The sequence below is a fragment of the Vollenhovia emeryi genome, unplaced genomic scaffold, assembly GCF_000949405.1.
Source record: "Vollenhovia emeryi isolate VEMERY1.0 unplaced genomic scaffold, V.emery_V1.0 DF939182.1, whole genome shotgun sequence".
In the NCBI taxonomy this organism is placed as follows: Eukaryota; Metazoa; Arthropoda; class Insecta; order Hymenoptera; family Formicidae; genus Vollenhovia; species Vollenhovia emeryi.
This window is the reverse complement of record NW_011967184.1, coordinates 385,055-405,639: the sequence shown is the minus strand read 5'-3', so window position 1 is coordinate 405,639 and position 20,585 is coordinate 385,055. Positions and strand designations below refer to the sequence as shown.

At 42.2% G+C, this 20,585-nt stretch overlaps 1 protein-coding gene and 2 non-coding genes across 3 annotated transcripts in view; all 3 read right to left on the bottom strand.

The window, feature by feature from the left end:
• Positions 1-20,585, bottom strand: part of LOC105562901 — a 100,730-nt gene that overhangs the window by 64,764 nt on the left and 15,381 nt on the right. The window lies entirely within an intron of this gene.
• On the bottom strand, positions 13,269-13,341 carry Trnak-cuu. The gene has a single exon. It is a non-coding gene; the product is annotated as a tRNA-Lys (tRNA).
• Positions 16,733-16,814, bottom strand: Trnas-gcu. The gene has a single exon. It is a non-coding gene; the product is annotated as a tRNA-Ser (tRNA).

The window sequence follows — 20,585 nt, the reverse complement described above, 5'->3', positions numbered from 1 at the left end:
CTCTCTCTTTAAGCTGCCATCAGATTGAGACGTAACCTAAAATATAACTGCACATCGCACGAAGTTTGATAATAGTGTGAGTTTGCCGTTTATTGCAAAAATGAGTGGATGCGCAGCACGATTTTGCAAGAACACCTCGACAAATGGATACGCATCAAAATAATCAAAATCAATCACGATAACCTGTCGTTTGTCAAACTATAAAAGTGGATTGAAATTGTCAATTCAAAATTCAGTGGGGAAAATCATAAACATGGCGAACCAATCAGAAGCTGGACACCGCATGTCCAGACTCTGGATTAGAGGGTCTCCAGTCTCGTGTATCCACCTTTTTTCCTGTACACTTCACCCTTCATCCAACCTGACAATTTCCGGCTTTCCAGATTTCCCTGACCACTGGTCACCCTCTTTCCTACACGCAGAATTGTAAAGTGTTTTCCAAGGTTTTCGATACATTGCGTGAAAGTGGAACGCTTCCCAGTGTTCATGTTTTATCTGAACGCGGACGTCATCAAAATGTGTCCTATCTCGAAAACAGTGGGGAATTGGACATACATTCATATGAATACTTTTGCTTAAAATGCCCGATACTGTCACCTTCCAGAATATTGACCTTTCCTCCTGGGACACCCTGTATACGGCCGCGAGGATCGCTTCTACGACCGTCGCGTTTTCGGTTATAGCTGCGTTAAATTGACATTTACGATAGTACGTCTATTATTATTTATTATTCTTACTCTCGTCGTCTTAGACCCCTGTTATTTTATGTTCATTACTGCAGAACTCCGCGACGCTTTCAGATACGTAAGACAATTAATTATTAAGCGAGATTACTGTCGCCGAAGTCCTCAGACTCTTGATTAAACGCGCGATTCATGGAACTCCCCTATACTCGATTCTAGTTTATTGATCTAATTATCAAACCCGAGTGTGCATTTCCATCTAGCGAGAGGTACATTATGATCAAAACGCACTGCCCCAGGAATTCCTGTGTCTAGCGCATTAATTACATTTACTGTTATGCTGCGGCAAATCGCGTATTCACACGGTTTATTCGACCGTTCACGATGCGTATAATATATTATTTACATAGAGAAGTCTCCTATCATAAGATAGCGGAGTTTCTACTAAATTAATAAGCGTCATCGGTTGATTCTACCATGAATTTATTGTCCTTGGAGTGAAATCTGTCTAGTAAAACATTGATTGTTAGATCGTGCGATCGTTGCGAAAAAAGATTTGTGATTGAATTTGGACGTTGAGAACCTGCTATCTCATATAAGACTCCTATCTCATAACAGCGGACTTTTCTTTACAACTAGACGTTTCGGGGGCATTGCAAATAGGGAATGTTTATTTTCCTCTCATGTCCATTCTGTTAAATAAAAACCCCTAAGGTATCAGATACCAATAGACAGCGATGATTTATGAGCTACAGTATGTAACAATTCCAATTCCACTACGATACATCTTCATAATTAAATGCTTGACCGTGCAGTAATGAATTAATAAGACAATAATTGACAGTTTGACGGGGCAAGAGAAATCATGGCCGATACGAATATCTCTTGCCCCGCCTGTCCCGTGGAAAATAGAGATAAAAGCGCATCTACCTTGGCAGCTCGTGCGCGCCCAGGCCACGCCATTCCCTGAAATTGATCGTGATTGATCGGCCATTAATTTTTTATCTAATAACGAAGAGTGGCGCGACCGATAATGGACTCGGGCTAGTTAAAGCGCGCGGGCGCTTATCGAAGTTTCGCTAAAGCGATTACGCTCTCACCAGAAATTCGATGTAATGTTCATCAGGTCTCGTTAAAATTCACTTACGCGGAAAAATGATTAAGCCTCTGTGCGCGTCCGTATCTAAATTTGTCTTGTCTGAAAATTGCATTTCGCCCCGGTGTTATTTACCGCCTAAAATTGATAATCCGACAAAAGCAGAGTCAGGTCACGGGAGTTTCAGCAACGTCTATTGTTAGTGCGAAATTCCACAAGGGACGTAATTCGGTAAATCATTCGGGCGCCTAATTATCTTCGCCATTGGTCGATCTACTTTCCAAACCGGAATAAGGAAAGCTTGACGTCGGAAATAAAAGTTTGCAACAATGCATAATTATTTGCGGCACGTACCAGATGCGAAATGTTTTCGACGCACAAAAGACATTTAATTATTTAAACGGAACCACGTCGATCAAACTTCTATTACTCCACTTTGTGTTTATCAATGCGTGCGTAACGGCGAGCTCGTAACAATGGCGCGTTACGTGAGCTGGTTATCCTTAATATCCGAGCAGCTCGAATTTATTTCGCCACACGCGCTATTATTCAGCCCGCTTTCTCTGACGGCCCGCACTTGTCCGTATAAAATCCTACTTTTCAGCATAAAAAAAGAATTCCACTCCGCCATCAAACGACTTTTACGAGAGTCGTAAAGTTACGAGCGTTACGTCGAAGGGCCGCGCGCGCGTACGTATAGGGTACCTAGTTTGCGCCCGGAAAGGATGTAGGGCCTAGCTGGAGATAAAAAGAAAATCCCATGGCACGAGCTAACGAAAACTCGCACTTGCGACGCGCATTCTCGTTTTATGCAGGGGAAATAAACGTCCGAAAAATATCTATAGTCGTTACAGACATTCTATACCCTCGAGCTTAGAGTCTTTTACCGTGATACGATACTTTTATGGAAGAATGCGGTATCATACATCTCCTTTTACCTGATGGGGAAATGGCCACGGTATTTCTAGAGTTAAACGTGACGCACACTCGAGGATCGGCGGCCGTAAATCAGACCAGCCGCGGATTCGAGGCCTGTCGGCAACGTGCGCGTTTGGCCGGGCACGCGAGAATGTATCCGTACGTGTCGTTAAATTGATATTTATCCTGGCGGGCATCCAGCGCGGAAGCTGCGCCAGCTTTCCCGCGGATAATGCGGCGCGCGCGTAATTATATCTTTTCGAAAGCCGCTGACGCCGGCCCGGTTTTTTCGCCCCGGATTCTTTTTCACCCCTTTCACAGTCGCGGACTAAAGGGCGGGCGCATCGCGTGCGAGGTCGACGGGGAAAATTGACTCGCGCTCGTCGAAAGTCGGAAATACCTCGAATGGCAGGACACTCGCGATCGATCGATTACTTTTGCCGCTTGACATACGGGGTGTAATGTCGCGTACAAGATAAGCGTGGTAACGAGGTAAAATGCACGGAAAGCCTTCGAGCTATATATTGAGCCAGGTTGTTTTTTTTATACTCCAGTATATTTAGACAGGGTTTTCTCGCAGTTGTAATCAATATTGGTTTCAGACTCCGCGTGATAAGTTTGATTCAAGGATCGTGTTTGTGCAGTTTGTGTAAAAGATCTACAGCGACTTCGGTTGCTTGCACACTGAGATCCTTATATCAAAGGATCGTCTTGAATACCTCTTGAAGTGTCTCTTAAGACTTGTGTCTACGACGCTACAACTTGGTCCAAGTTCTAGTTTCGGGAAATGTGTAGCCAATCAACTTGCAGCTATTATCCATAAAAGCTTGCAGGGCTTCGACCAAGTTCTAGCGTCGTGGACACAGGCGTTTAGCCAGTAAAATGATCTGTACAGCATCCGTATGGATCATTTTTTTTGGCTGAATACTTTTCGAAAATTTGCCTTTAGGATAAAGACAAATGTAACAATTGACAACGTCAGTGTTTTCTTCACCGTATCTGGCATTTTTAATAATACAGAAAAATATTAATTGCGAAAAATATTACCTCAGCCGGGGTTTGAGCCTGCACTTCCCTACACTCTAGGCGTCTGGACGTAAATTAAGAGAGTTATTTTATTGTATGGTGTATTTACTGTGAAAAAAATGGTTAAAGATAAGTACAGTTTTTGGGCCGTTAAAGTGGAATGACCCTTTAACCGAGGACATGAGCGGCGATGTGTACACCTGCGGGGCGAAGAACGCCGAATTCCATCCAGTCACTAGTGTAGGGAAGCCCAGTTTCAAACCCTGGCAGAGGTAATATTTTTCGCAATAAATTTTCTGTATTATCAAAAATGCCAGATATTGTCAAAAAAAACACTGACGTTAATTACTGCTGGCGACATTGAAGAATATTCTTGTAACAATTTACCATAAACAAGCACACTGGTGCGAGCAACCGAGTTTGACCATAGCCGCGCGATACTGTACAAGATACTTCGAAAACAATTCAAAAGGCGGCGAGATAAAAAATTACCTACACAGCTTACTGTCATGATGGTATTGGCCAAACAATTAATATGCGATCTTTAATAATCTTGTAACAGGTATGATTTTTATGAGGGGGAAACCGCTGACCTAAATCTTGTACACCAATGCCCATTAATGCCCAGTGGGCATTACTTTATCTTATTATCTTATGTTATTTTTTCTTGAGGCATTTATATTTTTCACAACCTCATTTAGTATAAAAATAAGACAATATCAGAATAATAATCAATAATTCTTATTCTCCTCTATCCAATTAAAAAAGATTGACTTACTATATTGAGACAAGAGTAACTTGTCGTTGTTCTTGCTTTTAGAATAAATTTTCCCTCCATCTTACAAGGCACGAATTCGCCGCGATATTCAACAAAGAACGATACATACTATCGTTTTATTCAAGATTTTACAATTTTTTATTTAAGATTAAAGTGTTCCTGTCTCTATAATAAATATGATTGGCGCTATATCGATCCTATTTTATGATACATTCAAGTGTAATAGCATTGGATCCGGAAATTTTGCTTGTGGGTGTGGGACCGAAACGTTGTAACGTGAATTGTTTTTAAAATAAAAACATTGGCCAGTGTAGGTCGCTAAAATTGGATATCACTGGTGTTTAACTACTGGCGTTATTAAATACTATTTGTGATAAAAGAATTAGCCTGGTTCATCGCGGAGATGTCAAATTAGTCGTCGACGCAGATATCTTTCTCGTTCCCAGCCTGTGCTCGGCGTTCCGTTGCCGTTGCCGTTATTGGAGAATGCGGAATATTATCACGACTTATGCGAGCGACTTCTCCGCCGGAGTCACGTTCGCCCTTGGCTATATTCCGGGATTATCGGATGTCATCGGGAGCCGATATCGCCGCGTAAGCTTTACTTCCGTAAAGTGCGCGGCGGTAATCCCGACGTGCCGCCGGACGCGCTTGCTATCGGTCGACCCCCGCGATTTCTCCCGCGATAACGGAATAATATCTCTCTCTCTCTCTCTCTCTGGCCGAGGCGGATCTTCCCCGAGCAGAAAATTCCGGGAGAATTGGCGGACGCGCGACGCATTGCACCGTGTACGAGATGTCGATAACCGCGCGGGCCGGCGATTTCACCCAAGTCGACAGCACGAACGGCCTGAGCAAACCTAATTCCCGATCTCGCGGACGGTCCGTCGATCTCCGTTCGCGAAATTGCACGATGCAAACCCATTCGCGGCGGAAAATCGAGCTGGCGTGTGTGACAGCGTGACGCGTGTGTTAAATATGATACGAGGATTAATGCAAATTAACGTGCACGTACGCGCATATCATTATACATCAGTAATATGCTGAGAAATAAATATCTAGGTCGGTCAGTCAGATACATATTGTTAAGATTACGATATTAATATCAATTAAAGAGGCACATCGCGCATAAGTACGAATCTGGAAAGAAATTATCTTCTTTATAGTATATTAATTATGTAAGTGATAATTATGCAAACTATAATAACTCGAATATTCAAATTATTACATTTTGTCCAAGGATGCGACGTTGTGTTACTTTGTGAAAAGAATCGATGAAACGAAAAGAGTGTATACCGAGGGGGAAACCGCTGACCAAACTCTTGTACACCAATGCCCACTAATACTCAGTGGGCATTACTTTAACTTATTATCTTATTTTATCTTTATGATGCTCCAGCAAGGCCTAATGCCCAAACTAACGCCCCAAAAATGCCTACACTGAAAAAAATTTCTGGTTGAATATGGACGAATCAGATAATTCCTTTAGGATTTACCAGAATTCCTTTAGGATTTACCAGAATTCCTGTAATCCTACAGAAATTCTGGTAAATCCTAAAGGAATTCTGGTAAATCCTAAAGGAATTATCTGATTCGTCCATATTCAACCAGAAATTATTTTCAGTGTAGTAATGCCCAGTAACGCCGCAATTCTGTACACCGCAGTGCCCTCAGCCGTTTTCCCCCTCGGGTATACCTGTACGTACGCGTAAATATATCGACGCTCTCTCGCGAGAGCAGATTCGCACAACCGGGAAAGATGCAGAAACCGGAAATAGCTGGTATCACCTAAAGCATTATGTCGACAGGCACACCCACGACGCGCGGCTCCGAGGCGGAGCCTCGAGAAAGGGAAAAAAGAGCGATTGTTCGCGGGATACTCCGCGCGAAGAGATTTTAATGACGTCGTAATTCAGCGGGCTCCGTAATGCCACCCGAAATTCTCGGTTTCATATAGCCGGTCCTCAGAAAGAAATTATACACCGCAGGAAGTCCCAACGTTCTTCGAGTCGCGGAGAAGAAGCCGCGTATCTCTCGGTTTCTTTACGAGCTATCGAAGACGTTTGTTTCCCGATATGGAAAATGTAATTGAATTTACACGGTATTTGTTTACACATCCGTACTTTCGGTAAGCGACGTATTGCTAATTGGATTATATAAGTCATAAAATTATCTTTAATAAATTCATCCCCAACCAAGGAAACCCGTGTACTTTAGCCTCTTCCGTTATTAAACTTTTAAATATTATTGTGCTTTTATTACACTGCACCGACGTAACGTTATGAAGCGCTTGAAACGGAAACGCTAAACTTCGAACGACGAGCAGCTTTCTGAATATTTCATCGAGAAACTACCGGCGGAGCGATAAAATATTAAGATCGACTTCCGATGTTTAGGACGAGGGGTATGGCTGGGTAACTGGAGCAGCATTTCCGCAGAGAGAGAAAAATCAGGATGACGACGAAAAGATGGCCGTTTTTCTTGTTTACGTTGCACGTGCTTGTCTTTCTTAATTAAAGAACAGAGAAATAAAAATTAATAGCTCTCGCTATTCAGCTCTATGCATATCAATTATGTATAATGTATTTAATATCGCCAGTGGTTTAAAACGAATGATATATATAGTTTTTTAAAACGACCTACACTGGCCAATGTTTTTATTTTTAAAAAGAAACGACGTTTCGGTCCCAGATTTGGATCCTTTTCAAGTAATCTGATTTCATATCGTTCGTTTGGCCGATATCGTTATGTTAGTAAGAGATTAGTCAAAAAATGATTGCACTCTTTGGTTGAAGAGTGCAAAGTCAATTAAAGTTGCATTGTTGATTGTTAAACACAAGTAATAGTATCGAGAGATGTGTGTTGGACGAGATATCAGATCGAACTGACAGGTGACAAATAAAGTTGTCAAAAGACATGTGTTGGACGAGAGATCAAGTTGAAATGAATTTAGAGTATACTATCGGCTCACAAAAATGTATTACATACACAGGGTGTACCTAAACTGGCGACTATCATTTTAATGACAAGTACTTTGTAACATTTTAAGACGAAAATATATCGAGACTATAATAGTTTCAAAATGGGAAGAGTTTAAAGATCTCCAATAGCGAGGCTAGAATTTCGCGCGCTCAGGGATGGCAAAGCGGCCAGTGGCAAAGGTGTTTCCTTGAACCGCACATCTTTGACAATAGTAAAACTACTGTAAAAATTATGCAACAATTTTATTAAAAAACTATTTCTGTTTGTGCAATGTAACGTAATGAATTATAAAAATAGTTTGAAATGTTTTTACTCATTACTTCAAGTCGACATTGATATGTGTCAGCTGTCATTGTCGTATTTATTTCGTTTAAGATGGTAAGTCTCGGCGGTGAAAATTTGCCACTTTGCCATCCGCGCGCGAAACTCTAGCCTCGATTTTCGTATTAGAATTTTTGTCTTAAAATGTTACGAAGTATTTACTTGTCATTAAAATATTTTTCGCCCGTTTAAGTACACCCTGTATATGAATGCGTACAACGTGCGCGAGTGTCCGTAGTGTATTCGAGTCCGTGGGCTCGCTAATCCCAAATGACTGCACGGATCAATCATCTCTGCGGAAGCACGCGTTACTTAACGTACAAACTAGTTAAAATACCTTTTGCAACATAAAAACCTAGACTTTCAGGCAATGCGTTCATCATTTGATCGCGTTAATTAGACAAACGTGATTGATCGTTCGCTGTTTCAAGTGCACGCAAAGCACTTGGGGTGTGTCGTGGCAAACCGCCGCGGCTTCGCTCGAGCAGAGCGAGTTGGGAAAAAACGAGACGTGTCGAGGGACGCGTTGGATGCACTTGGACGATGCACCGGTGATGCACCGCCAGCGAGAGGGGAGAGACGCAACATCGGTGTAATAATCGCCACTCGGTCGCGCTGCTCTCGGTCGAGAGAGCCGCGTCGCGGCTCGTCGCGACGACGGGCGACGGCGAATTTCACGGTCAATCGGGCCGCTTTCCTTCCGCAACTCGCCGCGGCGGTCTCTCCTCTCGATTTCGGACGCACGTGTGAACGCGCGTACGACGCCCGCGCTGCCTGGAACAATATACGATTCATTTCACGGCTCGTTAGAGAAAACGCGCGCGTTCGTCCGGTCGCGCTTCGCCGAGCGTGCCGGAAGGGAGAGCGCAAAAAAAACGCCGTCTTCTTCGGGGAGATCGTTTCGAAGCCTCCTATACGCGCGCGTTACGTCGTCGCGGAGCGGCTACGCCTCGGATCGTGTAAGACCGATTTACACACCCTACCGGCCGGCTCGGGGTTTCGGCCGAGTAACCTGACCCGATGGGCTCGAATGTGTCAATACGTGCTCGACCGCTCATCCGAGTGCTCGCGTGTGTACATATACACGTCCGAGAGTCGTCTCAGCTGCCGCTGGTGTATGAAAACTGGGCATTACGAGACGCCAAACACTCTCTTCCCTTCCGTAACCCCAGAAATCCCCTCGGAACTTCCTATCTCGCTGGAAGCGAGATACCAGATGTCTCTCCTTTTTTCGTCATACTTCCTTTCCAGTGGCTCATTGCCAATTTAATGCCCTGAGATATTCCAGAAGGCCTGATTCCAAACTCGGCCCAAGTTCTAGCTACGTGGACCCGGGTCTTGAGGGAATTGAGAGAACAAGGTGCCTTCTGCGCAGATTCTATCGCCGCGTATAAAGTTCAATGCGACCATTAATACGGCACTTTCTGGCATTTGCTGATAGCGGAAAAGACGTACGTTATCTTACCCGGATGTTACACGTATCATCCGTTCGTTAGAATAGCCGGCTAATCCAAGATTAACGAACCTTCCGTGGCTGAAGCGCGCATCGATCAATCGCGGCGAAGTTCCGCAAACAGGCGTGGCGGCGCGGCAATTACTGGCTTCGTTTGCCGCGACTGAAGTACGCGCCCCATTCGAGTGCGGGGAGAGGGGGGGGAGTTGCTCTGTTGAACGACAACGTCAAACGCGTTGCACGGCTCGCGAGGGTGCGACGCGTCTTTGGGCGCGCCCGCACCCCCGCATATATTCATTCCGTCGGGATCTTTTGCGGCGTGCCGCCCCTCGTTCGCGCACGACGACCCTCGAGTGCACTAGCTCCGACTGTTCTCTTTTTTTTTCACCGCTCCTCTCCCCTTTCTCGTTTTTATTTTTCAAACCAACAGCGCGTGTGTCCCCCCTTTCGCAGCAAACACCCGCGCGCGGGGCGCGTTTAAATGAGCGGCGGCAATTTGCTATGAAACTCGCGCGGTGCGTTCGAACGCACCACCCGCATTTCCGCGCACGAATTCCCGGCACGTCGGTCGCGATTATTTCATTAATCGGCCTCGGCGGACACGAGCACCTCCGATGTAACAAACGTCGAGTAATATAAATTGTATATTGTGATATGTGTCATCGCACTATCGTTGCGTCAAATTGTTCTGCATTACGCGCGTTCTAGATTGACAAGAAATAAATAAAATCCGCCATGCTCTCATTACTCGGCCATTCGTCTATTCAATAAATATTGTCAACGTTAAAACACCGCTGGCAGACAATCAGTCTGCGGTTAGCGAATCAAAATATGAAGAAATATCCGAGGGGGAAACCGCTGAGGGCACTGTGGTGTACAGATTTGCGGCATTACTAGGCATTCTTTGGGCACTAGGCCTTGCTGAGGCATTAGAAAGAAAAAATTAGATAAAATAAGATAAAACAAGATAATAAGATAAAGTAATGTCCACTGGGCATTAGTGGGCATTGGTGTACAAGATTTAGGTCAGCGGTTTCCCCCTCGGTCTTTTATATTCGTTATGGAAACGACGATATCTCGGACGATATTTTAGCTAGAGGAATAACAACGTAAAGTGTTTTCTTTAGCGTAATAATCTTAGCTTCAGTAACATTCATAATTTTCTTTTCCTCGAAATTCGGAAAATTTAGTCCGTTAGTCTTTTACGAGGGAGAAACCGCTGAGGGCATTATAGTGTAGAGATTTGCGGCATTACTGGACATATTTGGGCATTAGTTTGGACATTGGTGTACAAGATTTTGGTCGGCGTTTTCCCCCTCGGAAATATCAGACAAACGAGAGCGCTTTTAGGTTCGAGCAAGATATTGGTAACCCAATAATTGTAATCTAACATGTGAATTCATATACCGTCTTCTACCTTGTCCTGCGCGCCGGTTTCTTTTCGGACATAACGCGGTTTCGTTTAGATGGAGTCATTGTCGTCCGTCAATTCACATATTAAAATAGGTAAACGATTATTTTTTAAATGCTATATGTAGCATTCAATACCCCCCTCCCCGTACTGCAAAGAAATATGCCTCGAAATCGAGACTCTTGACGAGACGGGGGTCTCGCGTCGCGATGGTAAAATTTACACTCTCGTTATACGACGCATAGAATCACCAGGAGCGTAAATCTCGTTTGATTAACGGCAGGCGCTTAAGGATCGACGCTGACGAGCTTTGTAAGGGCTGCGCGACACCCGGAAGGTCGCGCGGATATGAGAAGCGACGAGATGACGCGCCATTCATCGAAATCCGCGGATTTACGGCGCGCCTTTTACGTCAAACGAGCCGCAAATCCTCGCGATGAAACAACTATAACATATGGGACACACGGAGCGTCCCCCTTGTAAACGAGAAATTCCCGTATACCATAAAAAAAAGTGATTTCGTAATGGAAATGGACCTTGCATATTTTTTGTGAGACGAAAGTCTGTTTTAATGGCAGAGGATATACGAGCTAAACTAAATTAAAAACTAGATTAACCCGCTAACTATTAAAATTATAAACTAACAATTTAAGTTTTAGTATACAGTAATATTGTTCGCAATATATAAATTTTCTGTATTAAAACACTGGCCGGTTAATGTCGACTAAAAAAGCTTGATTATTGTTACTTATTACTGGCAACTTAAAGAGACTTCTATGTTTTAATTTACATTCGTTGAGTTGTCATTAGAAGATTGATTCGAAAATAAATATATTTCATAGTTTTATTAATTGTAGTAATTGACTTTTCTCGACATTATCCACTTCTGCCAGATAAAAATCTTCGATAATTATTGAACGTTGCTCGTCGCTAGTAGACAAGATGGATTAAAGCGGATAAAGTTTTACCTGAATCTAGTTGATTTATCTACTTCTTCCATCTTCATTTTTCACGTCAAAATTTATTATTTTATTCGCGGACAAAAGAATCCCGATGGTCCTATCAGTCACTACTACATTCTTCCTGCGGCCGTTGCAGCGACAAGGACAGAAACGAAATGTTTCTGACGACGATTCGCGGGATACATTCGTGTTTCTCGGCAAGATCCATTGTCGCGGAACGACTCGCTTTACCTCAGAAAAACGCGGTATTATTTGCAGCCAAAAGGAAAGGCAATCGTTCGCTTCTATATCCCTCCTTCCTCGCCGCCCTTTGTAATATCCTCGGCTGGTCAAACCAGACGCGCTAGTCAATGAACGAAATCGTTTTCGCCGTCGATCGGCTATCGGAACCAATCGTTCCTCGGCGCAACTTCGTTCGAAAAGCTGCTTTTAAGATCAGCGGCCGAATTCAATTCTTGTCACGAACGTAAATGGATGTTTTCGAGATTTATTTCATCTAAATAAAAGCGACGAGAGGCGAGAGAAAAAGAGAGAAAGGGGGACACGTGTACACCACAATGTCCTCAGCGGTTTTCCCCTCGTTTCGTGGGTTATTACGTATAACATCAATAATATTTAATTGATTGGAATACTTGTCTGAAAATGTACATAAGTGTGCAAACATCTTTGCAATAATTATTGCGTTCCGCGTCAAAAGTTCAAGTCTGGTTTTTAAGTCTCATCGATATGTATTCATCGATCTCCTTTTATCGTTTTCCGATTTTATCACGACGTACCACGGCGTTCTCAGATCTGGTAGCCCTGATCGAACGATATATCCAACTTCGATTTATCTCTCCCTATCAAATGACGTTCATCTAGAACTGCCGTGGGAAACTCGAGGAAACAGTCGCGCGAAATCCTATCTGTCGAGTCGCAGATAAAAGAATCGATTCCGACTCGGCAAGATGACGGAGCGCCGTACCACCGCTAACGACGGCATCCGCCGCCGTATTGTTGCGCAACGCAAGACGTAAAATTGTTTGAACAACCGTGTGTTTGCGATCCAACAACTTCCTCGAGTTCAGTTCGTTTGCTTTCCCCGATTTCACCGCGAAACTGCATGCGTTCGACCCTGGATGCTACGCTCCACCACTCGATTCACGCGTGTGTGTGTCTACTTTGTTTGGCAAACAAATACTCGAAAGTGGAGCTCGCGGAGGCAAATATTTTTCTCGATACGCGCATAATACGTGCCGATCAAACATCGCTTATTTCGTTCGCTAATTGGCAAAGGGAGTTCATTTCTTTATTTCGACAGGTGTTGCCGACGTAATCACACGAGACGTGCACGTCTTTCTCCGTTAGATCCACCGAGCGTCGATGTTGCTGCGATATTCATGACACGACAATCATTATTTTCATTCAATCGTTAATTGCCAACTAAATGCAATTCGTATAATTTTAACACCGTTTGAATCCGAAGAGATGCAGCACGCGCATAGCGAGAAGAATAAAATACAAAAACACGCGTAATACGAAAAGCTAAATTAATTATTTCAGTTAAATTAACGAATCTTTGTGTCGTTTTTCCCACGTGTGATAACAAGTTCCTTACAAATTTTCAAGATATGTAAAAAAAAAAGAAAAAAAAGAAACCGCCCAACGTGGGGCTCGAACCCACGACCCTGAGATTAAGAGTCTCATGCTCTACCGACTGAGCTAGCCGGGCTGTTGCAGAATACCGTAAGTCTCTCGCCAAGATAAACTGAATACGTTCATTTCACATGCAGCTGTATTAGCGGAGAATTGCCAATGTGTCCGTGCGCATGTAATTACGCAATTTCTACAAATTTAATTAATTCTATTATTTGCTTAACGAGACTTCGTTACCGAGCTTCCCGTGTTCAATCCTAATTAAGTATCTTAATTTTCAGAGTGTGCATTCGTATTATATTTTATCGACGCAAACAAAATGTTATTGATTAATCCCAGTTACGCGTGCGACAAACGGAGCTACCCGCGTAAAACGCCAGCAGCTTTCGCGATGTGCCGTTCCTAATTACTTGAATAAACATAATCTTCGAAAATTGCGTTGCTTAATTAATGAAACAGCGCGGAACTTGGGGAAATAGAATATTATGGAATATAACTGGATAAAAAGCGGGCTTGCCGCGCATAGTAAATTCCCCCTTATCACACGATATAAACGCGACGCGGGCATAAAAAGAAAGCTTAATAAGACCATAAGCGCGAACCATAAGCGGGAGACTGCCGCCAGACGCTTCCCCTAATAATTAATGCCGCAAGTGTCGCGGAGTTACTGATCGTAACGTCGCGTATACGCGGTGTTCCCCGAGAAAAATATCTGGCAATAATTTTTAGTTTCTTTTCCGCCGCGCTAAAAATTTGATTTGACGTCATCTCTATTTGCCAACGTCCTCAATTGTCATTTACTATATTTCACTAGTTAAGAGATAGATTCAACACTCGTGTATTAATACAGGGGGATAGATAGAAACGGGGGGAATCAAATCGTCGGCGTTTTCGTGACATTGCAAGCTGAATAGTATAGCAAATATATTGCTTGCCTGCATTTGCCTGAAAGTTATTTTATCGAACTCTTTGAACGTACTTGAGTATTAAATGTAATGTAAATTAAATGTTTCAATATTAAATTAAAAGGCTTCGTATCTAAAAAAATTTTTACGAAGAAAATTCCGTCAAAAAAACTGCGTCAAAACAATTTTGGGCCATAAGAACTTGCGACAAAACAATTCAGTAGTTATTTGTCCCCCCAATGCACTATTTTATCACACACACGCACACACACGCACGCGCGCGCGCGCGCAAGGGGGCCTTCGGCCCCCCGGTGGGAAGCGTGGACCTCACTTGCGCGTGGACAAAGCATCGATGCGAGGATGAATAACAGAAAATCCTCGAATACATCCGCAACGGATAGAAAAGATTCAACATACAAAAAGGGGGGAATAACAGTAACAGAAGTCAAAAGTTATTTTCTTGAAATTTTTTAATACTAAGTTTTTGACTACACATTTTTTTCGTTATAGTTTTTGACCGAGTCTTTTTACGAAGTTTAAAAAAATATGTAGACGTGCTACCTTTTAAATAAAACTATTGTCAAATCCTCTTTCAAGGGAAAACAAACAGGGATCAGGAAGAATCCTGTCGCACGGGTATCTCGAGACACCCCGTGCACTCCAACAATTGTACGAGCGAATACGTAAATCGCGTCTAACGTGCAAATTGCTATCTCTGGTGCCTCTTAAGCACCCCGGCCGCATTTAGAGCCCCCGACGGTGCTTTCTATCGGAAACGCGAGTGAGTTTACCACCAAGTTGCCGAGGATATGCATGGCAATGGTAAAATCCACCGCGGTACGACAGCAAGCATCGCCGGTGGCGTATTGTGTGCGGAATAATCGATCCGCGCGCAACGCCATAACTCCCCCTCCCCCCGCCGTCTTTTTAGCGCCCCCTCGTCTTCTAGAGCCCCCTTTCGCCGTATCTCACGGAGCTTTCTAGCCTAGAGTTACCGTCGTCGCTGTGGGATAAACACCGGTTTGAGCAACCACGCCGCGCCGTAAACCGTCCTAAGCCACGGAGGCGTCCTCGCGTTATCGATTGTCGCTGAGTGCCGGGCGCGAGTTACGCGAATTCGGGCTCGGTTTGTTCCAGCCGAGACGCATGCGTGAGGAGAGATCTTTCTTTCGTGATCAAATTAATGTTAACCGCGCGTACGCGCCTCCCCCCCCCCTCCGTGGGATATCTATACATTTTAAGGAACATTTTTTTCGACAAGTTTCGAACTTTATTGGGAGACGTTTGAGGAGCGTTCATTGTGCTTTTGTAACTTGCCTTAAAAGAGGATTCGAGAGACAAATTTCAAAAATAAGAATCTCCCCGACGGAGCATCGACCCCCCCCCCCCCACGAATTGTTTTCCGCGACGGCCGGGGATATTAACTGTGCGGATTTTATACTATCGAGAATCTCCCGAGGGAAGAAATATCTAGAAAGTGGCTAATCGATCGTACCATATCATAGAAATTGTAAAGTATAAAATGTTTTTACAACAAGGTAAAATTAGAGAATAATAAATTGTATATATTATAGGCAACGTGAGCCGTCACCTGATCGACGGTGATAAATCAAGAAAAACAAACGATTGTAAACATGTATATTATAAAGAAACATTCTAATGTTTCAATTATGTGTCAATTATGAACGTTTCGGTCATCGCATGTGACCCTCTTCAGCAATAACAATTAAGCGAAAACAAGTTTGATGTAACGCATTTTTACAAGGTGATGAGTCGTTTTTGCGCTGTCATTACATGTAAGAAATAATATAAGATAAATTATCTTATATAATTTGTTTAAATTGTGCGCTGTCACATTAGACAGCGCAAAAACGACTCATCACCTTGTAAAAATGCGTTACATCAAACTTGTTTTCGCTTAATTGTTATTGCTGAAGAGGGTCACATGCGATGACCGAAACGTTCATAATTGTCTCTAATGTTTCTTTATGATATACATGTCTAAGAAGATCGTTTGTTTTTCTTGATTTATCACCGTCGATCAGGTGACGGCTCACATTGCCTATAATATATTCAATTTATTATTTTTTCATAGGAGCCTACTTATAAATTACTTAATTATATTTTATAAAATTAGAGAGCCATACAAATTAAAGATTCATCAGAATAATTATACAATTAAATACACGAATATATAATCTATTAAAACGGATGAACATTTATGATATACGAGATTATCAGAGGTCGCAATTATTAATTTTAGTAGACTGGCTGTCTCTCAATATTCAAAATACGTGAAATGTAAAAAAATATTAATGTCTAAATTCCACAGTTTGCTATTGCTTCCAAAAAAATTTTTAACGCATTTCTGTAACAAATATCTGTATCATATATTATACAATTAAAATAGTGCACTTTGTTACTATCCTATCGATACATTTCGTATGTTGCAATAATCGATTAAATTTAAAAAAATTCAAGAAAACAGCCGTATCGAAAAATAATTTATTCGTAATTATATTAAACGCAAGATTTTGTAACATCGTAAAAAAAAAGCAGGTCCGACGAGGATGGGATTCGAACCCACGCGTGCAGAGCACATTGGATTAGCAGTCCAACGCCTTAACCACTCGGCCACCTCGTCTACTCGTGCATTTTTGTCTTAATATACAGACCATAATGCTTCCCAAAATTATCTATTGTTTCCTTACTTTTTGAGTAATACGTTGATAACTGATTCTTTGAAAAACATTATTTTCAAATTCTCGAGATAACACACTTTTATAATATTAAAAATAAAAGCTCTTACTAGCGGCAATTATTTATTAGTATACATTAAAAAATATTTATATGTATAAACGATTGTAGTTTTTGCGGTTAACATACTTTTGAGTTGCAATGTCCTGTAATTAAACTTGTAAATTGTTGAATTCCTTGAGAAGGACCACAATCGGTATGGTCGAAAAACGTCGGATTTAAATAAAGAAACCATCTGCCAGTCTAAAATTGTCTAACAATTCTTTTTTTACAACAAACATTAATTTTATAAAAATTAAATAATTCCCACGAGCTCTTTTGCTATAGTAGCGATGTAATAATAAATTCAACTCTATCAAAGAAATCGAATGCATTCTTTATCAATTTCACCTGTAATCGCTCCAATTGAATTATTACGACATATTATGCCAAGTTACACTCGCTCTACGTCAGTAGCCCTTAATCACATTCAACGTAGACTTATATTTCATCGTTGTGCGGATTATAGCATTTATCTAAAGTCTGTTTGGCTAAATGTATTGTAAGAAACAACAAGCCTCTACGGCTCTATCTCAACGCGCGATAAATTGAAAGGAACGACTGTATAATGTAGCCCTGGTAATGAGTTTCTCAGCCGTTGATTACCGTCCTTGGCAATCGAAACTTTTATTACGAAAGTTTCAGCCAATTTGATCGCCAAGAAAACACGGCCCCGATTATTATACTTGTATGCGCGCCGAAATAAAATTACCGCCTTCGCGGCGATCAATTCTTTATTACGGTGAACCCTAAATACAACCTGACAGGTCCTCTTTTAATCACGAAATATTACGAAAAAATTTATGAAGTCAGAATCATTTCTTCATAAGGTACATTGCGCGTAATAAGGTGGAAAAGTTTCGCTCGTTAGGCCGGTGTTACTTTTGTCGTACGACAAGTTTATGTGTGTTGATTGGCTGCAGGATAGCAAGATTCTTTAGAAATCTTCTATCCGGCAGCGAATCAACACGCTTGAAAAATTTGTCACACGACAAATGTAACATTAGCCTTAGGCTTTCATGTATATTGCGGATATGAGGTTGTGCCGCTTTAAATTATCTGAAGAATGCAACACTTTTTTCTCTGCCATTCAATGCGCATTCTTGTGTGCAAGTGAAACATTTATATTTCGATAATATGAAAAGAATATCATAAAGAATGTAAAATATTCCAAATTTTTAAATATATCTATAGTTCTTAAGCAGAGACGATTAAATAAGAGACTGAGATTTAAAAAAAAATCACTTACAGTATTAATATACATATAATATACGATAGATATATTTGGCTGTGCGATTCGCGTGCGCGATTATCGGTTGTTGTCGAGACACGACGAGAAATTCCGTGATCGAACCCGATGAAGACGCACGTGCGTGAGGATGAAAGCGGAGAAGAGGCTGCCGTTTCCAGTCAATTAACACCGGTATAATCGTCTTGTCTGTGAAACTGACGAGGGTACACGGTTTAGCGTTGTAATCGTATCAGTGTCGGTGCATTCACCGCCGATTGAATTGCGATTAGTTCGAGTTGATAAACCAATTATATCGTTCGTCATCGCCGCTCGCGACACGAACGAATTTGCGACTCGCGATCGGAAGAGACGCGTACATCTCCAGTTCATGCGTCTGTATTTTTACGTACACATTACAGCACCGGGCAAAATTATATCACCTTTCGATTTGACCATAACTAGTTTTAAAGTGCACGAATGACAAATTAAAAATCATGGTGTATTTCGTCAAATTATATTGCCCTTCGTGTACAAGATGCACCTGTTATCAGGTGTCTAGTGTAAAATTTTGAACACGTTCGATGCACCTTGACGAAAGTTGTGCTCAAAAGGCCTAAAGGTGATCACGAGACACGGTAGTGTCTCGCGCCAAGTATAAGCGAAAACAATTAAGCGACAAGCTAAAACCACGCGCGCGACACCGACCGTGTAGTTTACGCGATATCATTTTCACCGATACTGTACTTCCACCGCCTGCGCTTCAAAATCAATATAAATATTGGAACTTTGTAACGGTTTTGAAATTATATGTACGCATACGCTGATAAGATCAAAAGATACCACGATGAATCATCATGCCGAGGTTCGGCTACAAATAGCTCGCAAACAAATGAGAATACTCTTCAGCGTTTCAGATAACGTCTTGTCGGAGACACTTGAAACTTGTCAACCGCGTCCGATGATCAGTACTTGAAATACGCGTGCAAGAGCTACAAGGTATTTGCGCATTTGCGAAAAAATAAATAGAAAACGATACGGCCTCGATGTTGATGCGGTTACATCTTGGCATATTTTTCACGAAATATGATAAATAACACCAGATAATTCGCAATGAGTATTATATTAATACGCCGATTCAATAATGCATCGTGGAATTGTGAATGTTCACCCACGGAAAAACTTTCCCGACTCAATGCTTTACACTTTAATCATAAAATAGGTTCTATATAGCGCCAATCTTTATTATAGAGAAAGGAAAATTTGAATCTTAAATGAAAAATTCTAAAATCTAGAATAAAATGATAATACGTATCGTCTTTTGTCGAATATCGTGGCGCCAACTTCGTGCGTTGTAAGATGGGGGGAAAATTTATTCTAAACGCAAGAACAACGACAAGTTACTCTCGTCTCAGTAAATAAATCTTTTTTAATTCGATAAAGGAGAATAAGAATTATTGATTTTATTTTGATGTTGTCTTATTTTTATACTAAATGAGGTTGTGAAAAATATAAATGCGTCAAGAATATTTTGTCTCAGTCAACAAAAATCCTTTCCGAGGGTGGTACGAAGCGACACACGTCCTCGCCCGCGCTCGCGGAATTCGATTCGACGCTCCGAAATTCTCCGTGGCGATCGCAAGGCATTCGATGGAATTCCGCGGCAGCGACGTAGCGTCGTCGCGATTAACCGAAGCCGCGAAACGACAGATGCGACAGACATTACCCGCGGAACACCCGGCCGGATGAGAGCAGGTGCGTTTCTCTAATTTCCACGTCACGGCGTGCACGCGACATCGTGAATAATGCAGCCCCGCATTATCGCGACGCGCGAGAAGGTGCGCGAGAGGTGCCACTTAACGAAGACCGAAGATCAATATAAACGCATTTAAGTAATTACATGCGCGTGTCAGGAAAGGGGTCGGGCCCCGTGCCGTGAAACAGCCGTTTCTTGGCCCGCAATTTTACGCAAGTTTTTCTCGGTAATCAATTATCTTCTTTTCGTCAATTTGTGCGGCTGTGCCGACCCAACCCAACCGTCGTAGGAAGGGCAACGTTTTCTTCCGTTTAAGACAAAATGTTCTTTACATTATTGTATTTATACACAGGGTGTTCCGGGAGGAAAGGTCAATATTCTGGGAGGTGATAGTATCGGTCATTTTAAGCAAAAATGTTCATATGAATATATGTCCTATTACCCACTGTATATACAGGGTGAGTCTTTCCATAGCCGACAAAATTTTTGAGAAGGTAGAACGGATCGAGATGAACGGAAAAGTCCTGTACCATTTTGCAATTTTCGTAATAGTTAACGATTAATTAATTATTAAAAATCGTTGTCTTAGGCCGGCCTACCGCCCAATTCGAGCGCGTGGCAAGATGTGACCGCCT